Source organism: Rhinoderma darwinii (assembly GCF_050947455.1).
Source record: "Rhinoderma darwinii isolate aRhiDar2 chromosome 2 unlocalized genomic scaffold, aRhiDar2.hap1 SUPER_2_unloc_55, whole genome shotgun sequence".
Classification (NCBI taxonomy): domain Eukaryota; kingdom Metazoa; phylum Chordata; class Amphibia; order Anura; family Rhinodermatidae; genus Rhinoderma; species Rhinoderma darwinii.
This window is the reverse complement of record NW_027461724.1, coordinates 1,127,848-1,146,680: the sequence shown is the minus strand read 5'-3', so window position 1 is coordinate 1,146,680 and position 18,833 is coordinate 1,127,848. Positions and strand designations below refer to the sequence as shown.

At 45.8% G+C, this 18,833-nt stretch overlaps 1 non-coding gene and 2 pseudogenes across 1 annotated transcript; all 3 read right to left on the bottom strand.

The window, feature by feature from the left end:
* Nucleotides 1-2,486: 2,486 nt before the first annotated feature.
* LOC142679700 (U2 spliceosomal RNA) lies at nt 2,487-2,690 on the bottom strand (annotated as a pseudogene).
* Nucleotides 2,691-9,284: 6,594 nt separating this feature from the next.
* Nucleotides 9,285-9,475, bottom strand: LOC142679529 (U2 spliceosomal RNA). The gene has a single exon (XR_012852765.1). It is a non-coding gene; the product is annotated as a U2 spliceosomal RNA (small nuclear RNA).
* A 1,127-nt stretch (nt 9,476-10,602) lies between these two features.
* Nucleotides 10,603-10,826, bottom strand: LOC142679632 (U2 spliceosomal RNA; annotated as a pseudogene).
* Nucleotides 10,827-18,833: the final 8,007 nt, after the last annotated feature.

Below are 18,833 nucleotides of genomic sequence, written 5' to 3'. Positions count from 1 at the left end.
GATGAATCTCCCCCTCCCCCACCCGGACTGGAAAATTCCTCAATGCGCTCACTCAATGGCGTTGAAACTACGCTCTCTGGTTCCTTGCGCTTCAGAGAGGATTTATCAACCTGCATCTCCCCCGGATCTCCAGAGGACTCAGATGGAGCTTGAGCCTCCTCCCCTTCAGCGACCAACAGGTCCGGAACTGCAACAGCTTCCGTCATCACCGCAACAGGAACATCCTCCACAACAGCCGCCTCATGAACCTCCGGCTCCATCACAGGCGGCGCTGTTGGACCGGAGGCAGCAATCTCACCTCTCACGACCCCGGCATAGGACCTCTGTACCTCTCCATACACCTTAGGGCACCGCCTGGCCAGGTGTTCCACAGATCCGCAGAAGTGACACTTACGTGCCTCCTCGCAATTGGCAGTCTCATGTCCAGGCTTGTAACAGTTTCTGCATACCTGTCCAGTGGTACAATTCTCCCGGGTGTGGCCAAAGGCGTAGCACACCCTACAAAAATCCGGCTGGCCAGGGTAGTGAAGGAAACCTCTGTTCTTCCCAATAGCAAAATTCTGGGGAGGGTGGCACAGACCATCATGCCCATTTGGGTCTGGACGCAGCTCCACCCAAACCCTCCTCATACCATTAAAAGTCCCAAGAATGTTCTTCCTTTTCTCCACACCAGAGACATAGGCACAATAACGACCCAAAAATGCCTGGATCTCCTCATCCTCAACAAAAGGATTGTACATGTGGATTACCACCGGGATCCTCTTTTTCTTGGTCTCACAAGGGACAAAATCAATTCCCTGCAGCTCTGGATGGGAAAGGTTCTCCTGACTCCGGAGGTAGCAGGTCCTCATTTCACTCACGGTGGAAAAACTTGCATCAAAGAATCCTTGCTGGGGAAAGGACTGAAGACAGAAGATCGATTCGTGTGCCATTCCCAGAATTCCTTCCAACACCTTCTGTTGCACATGCAAAATTCCATACGACGTCCTCTTCTCCTCTGCGATAAACAGCCGAACTGTATTTGGTGCATTAGGCGGTCCAGCCATAATCCTCCTCGTCCTCCGATCGCCTTCCCTGTCTCCTGGATCACCCCCTAAAGCAGCAGGTGGCTTAAGCTGGCGGACCAGCGATGCCACAAGGCCAAGGGCGAACACTCAGACGGACCTCCCAGCTAAACCACTTGAGCTTAGCCAAAAGGCCGAGAAGCGATAACCCGAACGGGCCGCGCGTTGACTGAGCCTGCCCAATACTGCTGTTCACCCCTTGCAGCGATTCAGCCTACTCCTAGGCAATTCCATGGGGCCCTGCAGGCTCACACACACTCACAGCTACTAAGCGGGAGGTGAATAAAGGCCGGAGAGGAAGCAAGACAGGATTTGCTTCTTTTGCTTGCACCACAATGCAGTGCTGAAAGAGGAGGAATCGACATAAAAACGCCTTCCTGGCAACGCCCAAATGCCCTCCTGCCGTGCAAACACTGGCAGCAGCAGCAGCAGCAGCAGCAGCAGTAAGTGCATGCCCACTGCCACCCCTTCTCCTTTCACACCTTGTATCAGCTTTAATCCAGTCCAGTGCTGCCTGCTGAGCAGCACTGACCAACACTGCCTGGGCCCAGGCTTTTATCTCTGAGGCCCCATTATGATGTCAGAAAGCTGGCTCTGGCTCCTGAGGTCTCCACTATGACACGTGCAAAGTTCCGTCTGAACTTTATATAAGACGGTGCGCCTCAGTCAGTCACTCAGTGTTGCCTGAGAGGGCAACACTGCAACAGCCGGCCCCCAGGCTGTCTTTTTTTTGCACAGCTAGTTGCCTCCAGGAGGCCACAAGAGGGAGACAAGGGACTGCAAAATGGAAAATAGGCATCCACCAACTTTACAGACAACTTGTTCTCCTTGCTCCTACAACCTCCATCCTTGCACAGTTTGTTATTCTTCCAGGTAACATAGTAACAAATCCAAATTGCTGCTCTCTTTGTAGGCAAGCAAGGGTTTGTTGCAACTGCAATTCTTACTTCTTCTTGAAATGTAGGGACCACAGTACATTCCATCACATCCATCTAGTGTACACAGGTAGGTCCATTGTGACGGGCGGGCGGGCGGGCGGGCTGGCTGCTTTAATGGCTGTTTGCTGTTCCCCTACTCCACTCCACTATTTGACTATGGTGCTGCATCAATCAGTGGCTGGCTCAGGTGCAGCTCTTTAACCTACCTAGGAGGGAGGGCGGAGAGAAGACAAGGAAGGTGAATGAGCTGTTCCAATGTGAAATGCCGGAAACACAGAAACACAGACGACACAAAACAAGAGGTGGCAATGTATTAATTAATTGCATTTAATAAATTAGCTCATTATCACACATGACTGTACAAATGCATTGTCCAACAGGTGTTGAAATAATGGGATTAAAAGGGGAGATCCCATCCGAAAGACAAAAACAATGGCAAACACAAAAAGCACTTTTGGAATCTGATTTTAGTAAACACATAAGGAAAGGGTGCACCGGTCCTGGAAATACTGCAATACCAGGTCAATGCGTGGAGTGGACAGAGCAAGCTCTATTTCCATCTCCCTGTTCTAAAAATCCATTTAATATATGGTCCCCAGATAGGGGACGTATCAGATATTAAACTGATAAGAACAGATTTTTTTTTTTTTTTCAGTTGGCTACCCCCTCGCTGGGGTGTCAATGATTTATTATAAAAAAGTACAATTTACAATAATTTCCACTTTTTACATTGAATAAAAACAACAAGAAAAATTCAATTTACATTAAAATCCATAAAAGGGACATGGTGGTGAAACATTAGATATTGGAGTTCCAGTCTCTCACAAACCATTTTCTTGAAAGGGTGGCATTCCTTTTTTTATCTAATAAATAGTACATATACATATCACTAAAACAAAGTGCTAAAACGTCATCAATTGCTAAAACATCATGCTTAAAAATCAGGATGTTCCTGGCCTTCCAAAGAGCTTCTTTTGCGCAGTTCATCGTCTTCCATGCTATACTTTTTTGATCCGGGGTAGGGCATCCAAAAAGTCCATATAAAATGTTATCATAGCTTAAGTCCTTCAGGTCCGCCATCTTCACCAACAAAGGGAATATTTTTATCCAAAATTCCTGTGCAAAGTTGCAAGTCCAAAAAATGTGTCGAACCGTCTCTTCCGCCTGGCAGCCTTCCCTCGGGCAGATGGCAGACCTCGCAAATCCTCGTCTGTGTTGGAATGCCCTGCATGGAAGACATTGATGAACGCAGCTCCAGGCCAGGTCCATCTGTGTGTTAAAAAGATAAAACACATTAATAAACTTCCAAATAAAAGCACAACGTTCTTCACTAAAATGTTCAATACTGCAGACTAGTTCTTTGTCTCTTAGGTCCTTTATTAATTTTTTGCTGTTTTTAAGTTCTGACACACTTTTCCCTCTTAAATTGAACAAGGTCACTATTTTCTCTAAAATTTCATAGTTGGCTGGTAAATTAAAAGCATAGGGGGAAGTTAAATTAATATCAAACCACCCCAGCCTCCTCATAAAAAAACCAGTGTTAAAACGTAGGAAATAAGACCAGTGATGTTCTTTAAAAAGGGAATTAAAACAATAACTAAAGAACTTTATTAAAAGGAACCTATTAAAATCAGGAAAATCTTTGCCACCCTTTGGTTTGGATTTCATGACAGTTTCTCGTCTCAATTTCTCCATTCTGGAACTCCAAAAGAAGGTAAAACACGTTTTTATTATTTTACGTAATAAAACAGTTGGGGGAGGAAACACCATGCTTACGTATAAAAGAAGGGGTAAAATGACCATTTTGATAATTAAAACCTTTCCCTCCATGGTTAGTTTCCTCATATTCCACATACATATTTTTTTGTTTACCTTCTGCGCCACCATGTCCCAACTTATAAAACCATTGTCGCACTCACTGAAGGAGATACCTAAAATAGTAACAGAATCTGACACAGGTACCGGTATATCTCTAAAAACCATGCTTCCTATGTTTAAAATGTTAATTTTTCTGAAATTCACCTTAAAACCGGAAGCACAGCAATAAAACTCTATTTGTCTGAGGGCTCTCTGAAGCGACACGGTGTCCCTGCATAAAACCGCAACATCGTCCATGTACCCCACTGCTTTGGCCTCTATGCCGCCTCCCCCCGGAAGGGGAGCTCCACAAATTAATTTGTCGCGGCGAATCGCACACAGTAAAGGCTCCAACGCGCAAATAAAAAGCAGTGGGGACAAGGGACACCCCTGCTTCACCCCCGAGTTTAAAATTACCTCCTGTGTCTTAAAACCATTTACTAAAATTTTGCTAGTGCAGTTTTTATAAAAGGCTTTAAGTGATAATAAAAATCCTTCAGGAATACCCATCCGCTCTAAAACCTTAAAAAGATAAAAATGAGAAACACGGTCAAACGCCTTTTCAAAGTCTATGGATAAAATTGCAAGTTTACATCTTCTAGACCTCGTGTTCTCAATTACGTCCTTAATAAGATTTAGATTATCCCAGATGCTGCGGCCTGGCACCCCACACACCTGGTTAGGGTGTATGATGTGGGGTACTATGGCTTTCAGACGGTTTGCACATATTTTTGCCATAATTTTGTAGTCGCAGTTAAGAAGGGTTATTGGTCTCCAGTTTTCCAAAGCCGCAATGTCACCTTTCTTATATATTAGGGAGACCTCACCCTTCTGCCAGGACTTAGGCAGCATCTTGGAATTAAAAACATCAGAAAAAAGGCTAAAAAGGTCCTCTTTTAAAATGTCATAAAATTTTACATAAAACTCACTGGGTATCCCATCCGGACCAGGAACTTTACCTGCTTTAAAGCTCTTTACTGTTTCTAAAATCTCCTTCTCCGTCAGCTCCTGTAATAAAAATTGCTGCGAGACAGGATCTAAAACAGTAGTAATCTCCTTCAGTGAGTCACGCATAAAATCACGATCCACAGTTTTAACATTAAAAAGGTCAGTGTAAAACTCATGAACTTTACTTAAAAGACCCTGTACATCCGACACCCCATCAATGTTTCTAATGACAGCCTTTTTATTATTGATTTTCTTAAAAAAGTACCTGGAGCAGGTCTCGTTCTCTTCTACATGTTGCATTTTTGAACGGAAAATGATCTCTTTACCTCTCTGCTCCAGGCACTGGGCTATCTCTTTCTTTAAACTGATGATGTCGGATTTTACCTCTATTCCATGTTCTCTCATTTTGTACAGGGTCTGCAGGCGGGTGTTGAGGGTATTAAAAAACTCTTTTTTCTCCTTGGCTTTCGCCACGCTCTTTTTAATAAAAAAGTCTTTGATTTTTGTTTTCATCTTCTCCCACCAAGCCTTGATGGGAGTACGCACATCTCTCACCCGCCTGTTCATTCTGTAAAATTCAATAAAATCTGCTAAAACCTGTGGATCGTCTAAAAGGGAAACGTTAAACTTCCAGGACTTTTTACCAACCGAGTTGTTAAGATCATGCTTTATTAAAAACGATAAAAGCCTATGATCAGAAAAAACATTGGTTAAAACATCACAACTAAAAGGCAGTAAATTTTTAGGACAAAAAATAAAATCAATCCTGGAGCTACAGGTGGCATTGCTCCAGGTGACGCCGGCTTCCTTTGGACTATTTCTGTTACTTTCTTTATAAACATCACTTAAATTAAAATCATTCACGATATCCTTGAGCATTCCAGAGGTCTTATCATAATTTCTGCTCGTACTGTTGGTCAGCCGGCGCTCTCCTCTCATAACACAGTTAAAATCACCTGCGAGGATGAAAGGCTCAGATGTATTGATAAAAAGTGGTAAAATCTCTAACATCCTCGCTCTTTCATTTTTTTCTGGTGATCCGTAAAAATTTAAAAACTGCCATTTTGTGCCATCAATAAAAGCTTTAACCATTAAGATACGTCCTGGTAAAATTTCTTGAATAAAATCAACTAAAACGTTTCCCTTAAAAAGAATGGCGACCCCTGCTGATCTGGACTCGTTAGATCCAGACCAGATGGATGGACCACACTTCCAATCCTCTTTGTATTTTTGGTAAGACATTGTGTGGGGGATACCGCACTCCTGCAGGAAAAAAACAGAGGCTGCCAGGCAAGATAAATAATTGAAAAGAGCAACCCTTCTCACTTTTGTCTTTGCGCCCCTCACGTTGAGGGAGATTCCCTTTATCTCAGACATTGTAACTATAGGGAGAAAAAATTGTCTTGATTTTAAAATTATAAATAATATTGGTAATTAAAATCAGACTGTCTCTCCACCAGCAACACCAGATATCTCACTTGAACTCGTATACCCGCCCCCATCCAAGCTTAGCGTCTGAAGGGATGACGCGGGAGAGGAACTACCTTCAGAGAGGGTATTGCCAACAACCCCGGCCTCGTACACAGGGAGCCCAAACTCATTCAGCCTTACCTGGGTCTCATATGGCGCTCTACTGAGGTCCATGTCTGGTGGGTCCCCCCAGGGCCCCGCCACTCCCCCCTGGGGCTGTGATGGCCTTTCTGGAGGGGGAGGTTGTGCACAAGGCGGGGTGTCAGTATTCTCGGAGGGAGCAGTGCCCGCCCTCCTCACCAGTCGCGGCGAGGAGGGGGTCCTAGGAGGAGCCGCATCTTTCTTCACTGATATATCCATCTGCTCCTCCCCTGACTCCCTCCTACCGACTCGGCCTTGTCTTCCCTTTTTACGGGGACCCACCGGTACCTCATCATCCTCATCCGAGTCGGACGTTAGAGACCCAGGCTTTGGAGCAGGCCCAGCATCCCCCTGGCTACCAGCCTTCTGGGGCGCCTCCGATTTTTTCCCGGCCTGCTCCATATCGGCCTTCCGCTTTGACTGCCGCTTTTCCTTTGCACTGGGCTCCCTTTTTTCCTCTGGGGTTGCTGGCCTCGAGGTACCTGCTTTGGCTCCCGTACTTCGCACCTTGGAAGCCCAGGTACCTCGCTCCTCTATCTGAGTGCTGGTCTGTTCCTCTCCTTGGGGACGGGCCTGGTCTGCTGGCGGAGCACGTGGGGGCGCTTCGGGTTGCTCTTCTTCTTCTTCTCCTCGGTACCTATGAGGGCAGGAAAAATACAGGTGACCAGTTTTTTGACAAAAATTACATCGCTTTTCTTCTGTGCATTCTCTCATGGTGTGATTTTTACTTCCACAGTTCCTACAGGTGACATCGCAGCTAAAACTGGTGTGCCCATAGGTACCGCAGGTCCTGCAGAAGTTTGGCATCCCTGAAAAGTAGAGGTCGCCATTCACATTCCCTATTTTAAAACGAGCCGGTGGTAATCTCGTATTTTGGGTGGAGGGGTCCTTTATCAGCGTCACAATAAATTTCCACTTGACAGTCCACACTCCGCACTCGTTCATTACTCTCCCCAACAGTTTAACGTTTCTGAAGTAAGCAGCTAAGAACGCCGCCACTTCCTGATCCTTTACGTATGGGGAGTACATTTTAATCACTACGAGTTTGGTAACTTCAAATGCATGTTCGATTACCTTGACGCCCGAAGACGTGAGTTGAGCTTTCTCCCTCTCAGCTTTTTCCATGGCATCACGGAGGATTCCTTCTCCCATAAATGTAACATCAAAAACTCCACGCTTCGGGTAGTCCTGGATCGCCATAATCTCATGCTTGCGGACTGCCAGTAGTTTCTCAAGGATATCAAGTACCAAAAACTTAATCCCACGTGGACCGCCTCCACCCTCTGTCAAGACGAATCTTGCAGAGTTTTTCAGCCGGGCATATACCGGCACCGCATCTGGTTCGCCCGCCATCGCCTAGCCGGGTCGAACCGCGCAGCTTGCGCTGCTCCCTATGGGGTCCGGAGACACACCAAAGGGCTGGGGGGGGGATCGCAACTCGTTGCTCAGGACTAAGCCTCTCTCCCAAATAGCAGCACGGGGGTGAAGTCCAGGCGAACCTGGACGATCCCCCGAGGCCGAGAGAGAGGGTACCTGAGCACCTTCTGACTAAAAACCTCCTGTATAAATACACTTGGTCTTAGCCAAAAGGCCGAGAAGCGATAACCCGAACGGGCCGCGCGTTGACCGAGCCTGCCCAATACTGCTGTTCACCCCTTGCAGCGATTCAGCCTACTCCTAGGCAATTCCATGGGGCCCTGCAGGCTCACACACACTCACAGCTACTAAGCGGGAGGTGAATAAAGGCCGGAGAGGAAGCAAGACAGGATTTGCTTCTTTTGCTTGCACCACAATGCAGTGCTGAAAGAGGAGGAATCGACATAAAAACGCCTTCCTGGCAACGCCCAAATGCCCTCCTGCCGTGCAAACACTGGCAGCAGCAGCAGCAGCAGTAAGTGCATGCCCACTGCCACCCCTTCTCCTTTCACACCTTGTATCAGCTTTAATCCAGTCCAGTGCTGCCTGCTGAGCAGCACTGACCAACACTGCCTGGGCCCAGGCTTTTATCTCTGAGGCCCCATTATGATGTCAGAAAGCTGGCTCTGGCTCCTGAGGTCTCCACTATGACACGTGCAAAGTTCCGTCTGAACTTTATATAAGACGGTGCGGCTCAGTCAGTCACTCAGTGTTGCCTGAGAGGGCAACACTGCAACAGCCGGCCCCCAGGCTGTCTTTTTTTTGCACAGCTAGTTGCCTCCAGGAGGCCACAAGAGGGAGACAAGGGACTGCAAAATGGAAAATAGGCATCCACCAACTTTACAGACAACTTGTTCTCCTTGCTCCTACAACCTCCATCCTTGCACAGTTTGTTATTCTTCCAGGTAACATAGTAACAAATCCAAATTGCTGCTCTCTTTGTAGGCAAGCAAGGGTTTGTTGCAACTGCAATTCTTACTTCTTCTTGAAATGTAGGGACCACAGTACATTCCATCACATCCATCTAGTGTACACAGGTAGGTCCATTGTGACGGGCGGCCAGGCGGGCTGGCTGCTTTAATGGCTGTTTGCTGTTCCCCTACTTCACTCCACTATTTGACTATGGTGCTGCATCAATCAGTGGCTGGCTCAGGTGCAGCTCCTTAACCTACCTAGGAGGGAGGGCGGAGAGAAGACAAGGAAGGTGAATGAGCTGTTCCAATGTGAAATGCCGGAAACACAGAAACACAGACGACACAAAACAAGAGGTGGCAATGTATTAATTAATTGCATTTAATAAATTAGCTCATTATCACACATGACTGTACAAATGCATTGTCCAACAGGTGTTGAAATAATGGGATTAAAAGGGGAGATCCCATCCGAAAGACAAAAACAATGGCAAACACAAAAAGCACTTTTGGAATCTGATTTTAGTAAACACATAAGGAAAGGGTGCACCGGTCCTGGAAATACTGCAATACCAGGTCAATGCGTGGAGTGGACAGAGCAAGCTCTATTTCCGTCTCCCTGTTCTAAAAATCCATTTAATATATGGTCCCCAGATAGGGGACGTATCAGATATTAAACTGATAAGAACAGATACTACACTTGATCTTAGCCAAAAGGCCGAGAAGCGATAACCCGAACGTGCCGCGCGTTTTGCTTCTTTTGCTTGCACCACAATGCAGTGCTGAAAGAGGAGGAATCAACATAAAAACGCCTTCCTGGCAACGCCCAAATGCCCTCCTGCCGTGCAAACACTGGCAGCAGCAGCAGCAGCAGCAGCAGCAGTAAGTGCATGCCCACTGCCACCCCTTCTCCTTTCACACCTTGTATCAGCTTTAATCCAGTCCAGTGCTGCCTGCTGAGCAGCACTGACCAACACTGCCTGGGCCCAGGCTTTTATCTCTGAGGCCCCATTATGATGTCAGAAAGCTGGCTCTGGCTCCTGAGGTCTCCACTATGACACGTGCAAAGTTCCGTCTGAACTTTATATAAGACGGTGCGGCTCAGTCAGTCACTCAGTGTTGCCTGAGAGGGCAACACTGCAACAGCCGGCCCCCAGGCTGTCTTTTTTTTGCACAGCTAGTTGCCTCCAGGAGGCCACAAGAGGGAGACATGGGACTGCAAAATGGAAAATAGGCATCCACCAACTTTACAGACAACTTGTTCTCCTTGCTCCTACAACCTCCATCCTTGCACAGTTTGTTATTCTTCCAGGTAACATAGTAACAAATCCAAATTGCTGCTCTCTTTGTAGGCAAGCAAGGGTTTGTTGCAACTGAAATTCTTACTTCTTCTTGAAATGTAGGGACCACAGTACATTCCATCACATCCATCTAGTGTACACAGGTAGGTCCATTGTGACGGGCGGGCGGGCGGGCTGGCTGCTTTAATGGCTGTTTGCTGTTCCCCTACTCCACTCCACTATTTGACTATGGTGCTGCATCAATCAGTGGCTGGCTCAGGTGCAGCTCTTTAACCTACCTAGGATGGAGGGCGGAGAGAAGACAAGGAAGGTGAATGAGCTGTTCCAATGTGAAATGCCGGAAACACAGAAACACAGACGACACAAAACAAGAGGTGGCAATGTATTAATTAATTGCATTTAATAAATTAGCTCATTATCACACATGACTGTACAAATGCATTGTCCAACAGGTGTTGAAATAATGGGATTAAAAGGGGAGATCCCATCCGAAAGACAAAAACAATGGCAAACACAAAAAGCACTTTTGGAATCTGATTTTAGTAAACACATAAGGAAAGGGTGCACCGGTCCTGGAAATACTGCAATACCAGGTCAATGCGTGGAGTGGACAGAGCAAGCTCTATTTCCATCTCCCTGTTCTAAAAATCCATTTAATATATGGTCCCCAGATAGGGGACGTATCAGATATTAAACTGATAAGAACAGATTTTTTTTTTTTAAGTTGGCTACCCCCTCGCGGGGGTGTCAATGATTTATTACTTAAAATTCAAAAAATATTTACAATGAATTACAGCTTTTTACAATGAATTACAGTAATAAAATCAATTTACATAAAAACACATAAAAGGGGACATGGTGGCAAATTCTTATATATTGGAGTTCCATTCTTTTACAAACCATTTATTTGAAAGGGTGGCATTTCTTTTTTTATCTAATAAATAATAAATGTACATCTCGCTAAAACAAAGACCTAAAACATCGTCAACAGATAAAACATCGTGCTTAAAAATCAGGATGTTCCTGGCCTTCCACAGAGCTTCTTTTACGCAGTTCATCGTCTTCCATGCAATAGTCTTTTGGTTCGCGGTTGGGCATCCAAAGAGTCCATATAAAATCATTTCGTAAGTCAAGTCCTTTAGGTCTGCCATCTTTTTCATTAGAGGGAATATCTTTATCCAAATATGTTTAGTAAAATCGCAAGTCCAAAAAATATGACGCACGGTCTCCTCAGCCTGGCAGCCTTCCCTCGGACAGATGGCAGACCTCGCGAATCCTCTCCTGAATTGGAATGCCCGGCATGGAAGACATTGATGAACGCAGCTCCAGGCCAGGTCCATCTGTGTATTAAAAAGATAAAACACATTAACCATTTTGAAGATAAAAGCACAGCGTTCATTATTAAAATTTTCAATATTAGTGACGACTTCATTTCCTCTTATGTCTTTTATAAGTTTCTTACTGTTTATCATGTCATTAAAATTTTTCCCTTTAAAATTAAACAAGGCCACTATTTTCTCTAAAATCACGTAATTTGCTGGTAGATTAAAAGCATAAGGTGAGGTTAAAACAATTTCAAACCACCCCATCCTTCGCATAAAAAACCCAGTATTAAAACGTAGAAAATAAGACCAATGATGTTGTTTAAAAAGAGAATTAAGACAGAAACAAAAGTACTTGATTAAAAGAAACCTATTAAAATCTGGAAAGTCTTTGCCACCCTTTGGTTTGATTTTCATTACCGTCTCACGTTTAAGTTTCTCCATTCTGGAACTCCAAAAGAAGGTAAAACAAGCTTTAGTAATTTTTCTTAATAAAACCGTGGGAGGAGGGAAAACCATGCTTAAGTATAAAAGCAAAGGTAAAATTATCATTTTAATTATTAAAATTTTTCCCTCCATGGTAAGCTTCCTCATGTTCCACATGCATATTTTTTGATTTACCTTCTGCGCCACCATGTCCCAACTGATAAAACCATTGTCGTACCCACTGAAGGAGACACCTAAAATTTTAATATTATCAGACACAGGAACCGGTATATCTCTAAGAGCCATGCTTCCTATGTTTAAAATATGACTCTTGCTGAAGTTTACTTTAAAACCGGAAGCACAGCAATAAAACTCGATTTGCCTAAGGGTTCTCTGAAGCGACAGGGCGTCCCTACATAAAACCGCCACATCATCCATGTACCCCACTGCTTTGGCCTCTACGCCGCCTCCCCCGGGCAGGGGGACTCCACGGATACACTTATCGCGGCGAATTGCGCATAACAGAGGCTCCAATGCACATATAAAAAGCAGTGGGGACAAGGGACACCCCTGCTTCACCCCAGAGTTTAAAAATACGTCCTGTGTCTTAAAACCATTCACTAAAATTTTGCTGGTGCATTCTCTGTAAAAGGCTTTAATAGATAATAAAAATCCTTCAGGTATACCCATACGTTCTAAAACCTTAAAAAGATAAAAATGAGAGACACGGTCGAACGCCTTCTCAAAGTCTATAGATAAAATGGCTAATTTAACTTTTCTAGACCTCGTGTCCTCAATCACGTCTTTTATTAGGTTTAAATTATCCCAGATGCTGCGGCCTGGCACCCCACACACCTGGTCAGAGTGTATAATGTGGGGTATTATGGCTTTTAATCTATTTGCACATATTTTAGCCATAATTTTATAGTCGCTATTTAGAAGGGTTATTGGTCTCCAATTCTTTAAAACTGCGATGTCACCCGTCTTATACAGCAGGGAGACCTCACCCTTCCGCCAGGACTTAGGCAGCATCTTGGAATTAAAAACATCAGAAAAAAGGTTAAAAAGATCCTCTTTTAAAATGTCATAAAATTTTACATAAAACTCACTGGGTATACCGTCCGGTCCAGGAACTTTCCCTGTTTTAAAACTCTTAACAGTTTCTAAAACCTCCTGCTCCGTCAGCTCCTGTAATAAAAAATTCTGGGAGACAGGGTCTAAAACAGTAGTAATCTCCTTCAGTGAGTCACGCATAAAATTATGATCCACAGTCTTAACATTAAAAAGATCAGTGTAAAACTCATGAACTTTACTTAAAAGACCCTGTACATCTGACACCCCTTCTATATTTTTGATAATTGCCTTTTTGTTATTTATTTTCTTAAAAAAGTACCTGGAGCAGGTCTCGTTCTCCTCCACATGTTGTATTTTTGAACGGAATATAATCTCTTTACCTTTCTGCTCCAGGCACTGGGCTATCTCCTTTTTCAAATTGGTGATGTCATCTTTAACGTCTATGTCATGATCTTGCATTTTGTACAGGGTCTGCAGACGGGTATTGAGAATTTTAAAAAAAGCGTATTTCTCTTTGGCTTTCGCCACGCTTTTCTTAATAAAAAAATCTTTTATTTTCTTTTTCATTTTCTCCCACCATGCACTGATGGGAGTACGTGTGTCTCTTACCCGCCTGCTTTCTTGGTAAAATTCAATAAAATCTGCTAAAACCTGTGGATCGTCTAAAAGGGAAACATTCATCTTCCAGGACTTTTTACATACAATATTATTAAGATCATGCTTTACTTTAAAAGATAAAAGCCTGTGATCTGAAAACACATTGGTTAAAACTTCACAATTAAAAGGCAGTAAATTTTCAGAACAAAAGATAAAATCAATCCTGGAGCTACAGGTGGCGTTGCTCCAGGTAACGCCGGCTTCCTCTGGACTGCTCCTGTTACATTCTTTGTATATGTCTTTTAATTTAAAATCAGTCACGATATCCTTGAGCAGTCCAGAGGTCTTGTCATAGTTCCTACTCGTACTGTTGGTAAGCCGGCGTTCTCCTCTCAGGATACAATTAAAATCACCTGCGAGGATAAAAGGCTCAGATGTGTTGATAAAAAGCGGTAAAATCTCCAGCATCCTCGCTCTTTCGTTCTTTTCTGGTGATCCGTAAAAATTTTAAAACTGCCACTTTACACCATCAATAAAAGCTTTAACCATTAAAATACGTCCTGGTAAGATTTCTTGAATAAAATCAATTAAAACGTTTCCCTTAAAAAGAATGGCGACCCCTGCTGATCTGGACTCGTTGGATCCAGACCAGACGGATGGACCATACTTCCAATCCTTTTTGTAATTTTCATATCTCATTGTATGGGGAATGCCGCACTCCTGCAGGAAAAATACAGAGGCTGCCAGGCAAGATAAAAAATTGAAGAGAGCAACCCTTCTCACTTTTGACTTGGCGCCCCTCACGTTGAGGGAGATTCCCATGAGCTCAGACATCGTGGAGAGTTAAAGCAAAATTCTGATTTTAAAATAATAAATAATAGGCGTACTTAAAATCAGATTGCTCCTCCACCAGCAATACCCGAAACCTCACTTGAACTCATGGCCCCGCCCTCATCCGACTCAACTGAAAAGAGGGACGAGGCAGGAGAAGAACTACTGTCGCTGAGAGCTGAGCCAGCAACACTCACCTCGTACACGGGGAGCCCAGACTCGCACAGCCTCACCTGGGTCTCTCTCGGTTGACCGACTGGGTCCATGTCTGGTGGGTCCCCCAAGGGCCCCGCCTCTCCCCCCTGGGCCCGTGAAGGCCGGTCTAGAGGGGGAGGTTGTGCGCATGGCGGGGTGTCCGATAATACGGAGGGAGCAGTGCCCGTCCTCCTCACCAGTGCAGGCGAGGAGGGGGTCCCAGGAGGAGCCACATCTTTCCGCACGGACGTATCCATCTGCTCCTCCCCTGTCTCCCTCCTACTGGCACGTTCTTGCTTCCCCTTTTTACGGGGACCCACCTGTACCCAGTCTTCTCCTTCCGAGTCGGTCTCTAGAGACCCAGGATTAGGAGCAGGCCCGGCACCGCCTGAGCAACCAGCCGTCTGGGATGCCACAGGTTCATCGATGGCCTGCTCCTTTTCTGCCTTCCTCTTGGCCTGCCGTTTTTCCTTGGCGCTGGGCTCATTTTTATCCCCTGAGGTCGCTGGCTGAGAGGCACCTGTTTTGGCTTCGGCTAGCCGTACTCTTGAAGCCCAGGTACCTCTCTGCTCTTTCGCCGCAACAGCTTGTTCTCCTCCTTGAGGACGGGACTGCTCTGCTGGTGGAGCACGTGGGGGCACCTCGGGTTGCTCATCTTCTTCGCCTCGGTACCTATGTGGACAAGCATAATAAAGATGACCAGTTTTTTGACAAAAATTGCATTTTTTCTCTTCTGTACATTCTCTCATTGTGTGTTGTTTACTTCCACAGTTCCTGCAGGTGACATCGCAGTTAAAACTGGTATGTCCATAGGTACCGCAGGCCCTGCAGAAGTTTGGCATTCCTGAGAAATAGAGGTCGCCATTCACATTCCCAAGTTTAAAACGAGCAGGTGGTAGCTTCGTTTCTTGGGTGGAGGGGTCCTTTATTAGCGTAACAATAAATTTCCATTTGACGGTCCACACACCGCACTCGTTCATAACTCTCCCCAGCAGCTTAACGTTCTTAAAGTATGCAGCAAGAAACGCCGCCACTTCCTGATCTTTCACGTATGGGGAATACATTTTAATCACTACGAGTTTGGTTACTTCAAAAGCGTGTTCAATTACCTGGACTCCCAAGGCCATGAGTTCACCTTGTTGCCTCTCAGCTTTTCCCATGGCATCACGGAGGATTCCTTCTCCCATAAAAGTCACGTCGTACACTCCACGCCTTGGGTAGTCCTGGATCGCCAAAATCTCGTTCTTGTGGACCGCCAACCGCTTTTCCAAAATATCGTGGACAAGGAACTTGAGACCACGAGGACCGCCTCCACCCTCTGCCAAGATAAATCTTGCAGTATTCCGCAACCGGGCGTATACCGGCACCGCATCAGGTCCGCCTGCCATTTGCGTGGCCAGGTCGGTACCGCACAGCTTGCGCTGCGCCCTTTGGGTTCAAGGAGACACACCAAAGGGCTGGGGGGGGATCGCAACTCGTTGCTCAGGACTAAGCCTCTCTCCCAAATAGCAGCACAGGGGTGAAGTCCAGGCGAACCTGGACGATCCCCCGAGGCCGAGAGAGAGGGTACCTGAGCACCTTCTGACTAAAGACCTCCTGTATAAATACACTTGATCTTAGCCAAAAGGCCGAGAAGCGATAACCCGAACGGGCCGCGCGTTGACCGAGCCTGCCCAATACTGCTGTTCACCCCTTGCAGCGATTCAGCCTACTCCTAGGCAATTCCATGGGGCCCTGCAGGCTCACACACACTCACAGCTACTAAGCGGGAGGTGAATAAAGGCCGGAGAGGAAGCAAGACAGGATTTGCTTCTTTTGCTTGCACCACAATGCAGTGCTGAAAGAGGAGGAATCGACATAAAAACGCCTTCCTGGCAACGCCCAAATGCCCTCCTGCCGTGCAAACACTGGCAGCAGCAGCAGCAGCAGCAGCAGCAGTAAGTGCATGCCCACTGCCACCCCTTCTCCTTTCACACCTTGTATCAGCTTTAATCCAGTCCAGTGCTGCCTGCTGAGCAGCACTGACCAACACTGCCTGGGCCCAGGCTTTTATCTCTGAGGCCCCATTATGATGTCAGAAAGCTGGCTCTGGCTCCTGAGGTCTCCACTATGACACGTGCAAAGTTCCGTCTGAACTTTATATAAGACGGTGCGGCTCAGTCAGTCACTCAGTGTTGCCTGAGAGGGCAACACTGCAACAGCCGGCCCCCAGGCTGTCTTTTTTTTGCACAGCTAGTTGCCTCCAGGAGGCCACAAGAGGGAGACATGGGACTGCAAAATGGAAAATAGGCATCCACCAACTTTACAGACAACTTGTTCTCCTTGCTCCTACAACCTCCATCCTTGCACAGTTTGTTATTCTTCCAGGTAACATAGTAACAAATCCAAATTGCTGCTCTCTTTGTAGGCAAGCAAGGGTTTGTTGCAACTGAAATTCTTACTTCTTCTTGAAATGTAGGGACCACAGTACATTCCATCACATCCATCTAGTGTACACAGGTAGGTCCATTGTGACGGGCGGGCGGGCGGGCTGGCTGCTTTAATGGCTGTTTGCTGTTCCCCTACTCCACTCCACTATTTGACTATGGTGCTGCATCAATCAGTGGCTGGCTCAGGTGCAGCTCTTTAACCTACCTAGGAGGGAGGGCGGAGAGAAGACAAGGAAGGTGAATGAGCTGTTCCAATGTGAAATGCCGGAAACACAGAAACACAGACGACACAAAACAAGAGGTGGCAATGTATTAATTAATTGCATTTAATAAATTAGCTCATTATCACACATGACTGTACAAATGCATTGTCCAACAGGTGTTGAAATAATGGGATTAAAAGGGGAGATCCCATCCGAAAGACAAAAACAATGGCAAACACAAAAAGCACTTTTGGAATCTGATTTTAGTAAACACATAAGGAAAGGGTGCACCGGTCCTTGACCTGCCTAAGTAGAGTCGTGTGTTAATGAACCTTCCCTTACCCATCCTATCCCTCCACCCCCACCTTTAGGAAAGACACGTGACACCGAGGTTGGATGTGAAATGGCCACAGCAGCCGTTTATTAATTTCACAGTTTTATAAAAACAATTTAAATCCGAAACATTCGGATAACTAGTTAGGAATCCACCAGAGAATTCCTCCTAATAATTCACATGACCCAACATGGGTCAGAATCGTAAATAACAATTTTAACGTTAACATTAACCCGAGCAGAGGAAGTCCTTGAAGCCCTTTCAGATATTCCTTTTTTAAGAACACACCGAGTTAGCCATCTGCAAACCAGTAATTACCTCCAGCCGTAAACCAGCTCGGAAGCACCGTTCACCTCTGCAGATGGCTCCAACCACTAGAAGTCCACTTCAAAGGGATAACACCCGATGAAGCCCTCAAGTGATATACCGACCACTAGAAGTCCACTTCAAAGGGATAACACCCGATGAAGCCTTCAAGTGATATACCTTCCACCAGAAGACCACTTCAAAGGGATAACACCCGATGAAGTCTTCAACCATGTACCTTTTTTGGGGGACGCATACCCCCGATGCGACCCCCCCACCATTTTGTACTGACTGGCCTCAAGGACTCCCCCCGCCAGCTGCCATGACAACAGAACCTACTCCGGAAAAAGGAAAAAACATGTTAAATAAGCACACAAATCAAACACAACACTCATAGACAGACGTACATAAAGACCCACAGGGGTAACAAATCAAGGGCGGGAGGGTGGGAGCTTGTCTCTCCCTGTGTTACTTCTCCCGCTGCTTCCGGCTCAATGCCGAAAAACAGCGGGAAGCCCAGCAACGGCCCCCTGACTCCTCCTTATCCCTCCTCCTCACTCTCCCTCCAACTCTCCCTTACCTATTAACCCTTTCCCTACCAGGGAGGTCATGGAGGCTTCCCCTTAAGCCCTGCAGGCTGCGTCCAGCCTCTTCTTGACCTGCCTAAGTAGAGTCGTGTGTTAATGAACCTTCCCTTACCCATCCTATCCCTCCACCCCCACCTTTAGGAAAGACATGTGACACCGAGGTTGGATGTGAAATGGCCACAGCAGCCGTTTATTAATTTCACAGTTTTATAAAAACAATTTAAATCCGAAACATTCGGATAACTAGTTAGGAATCCACCAGAGAATTCCTCCTAATAATTCACATGACCCAACATGGGTCAGAATCGTAAATAACAATTTTAACGTTAACATTAACCCGAGCAGAGGAAGTCCTTGAAGCCCTTTCAGATATTCCTTTTTTAAGAACACACCGAGTTAGCCATCTGCAAACCAGTAATTACCTCCAGCCGTAAACCAGCTCGGAAGCACCGTTCACCTCTGCAGATGGCTCCAACCACTAGA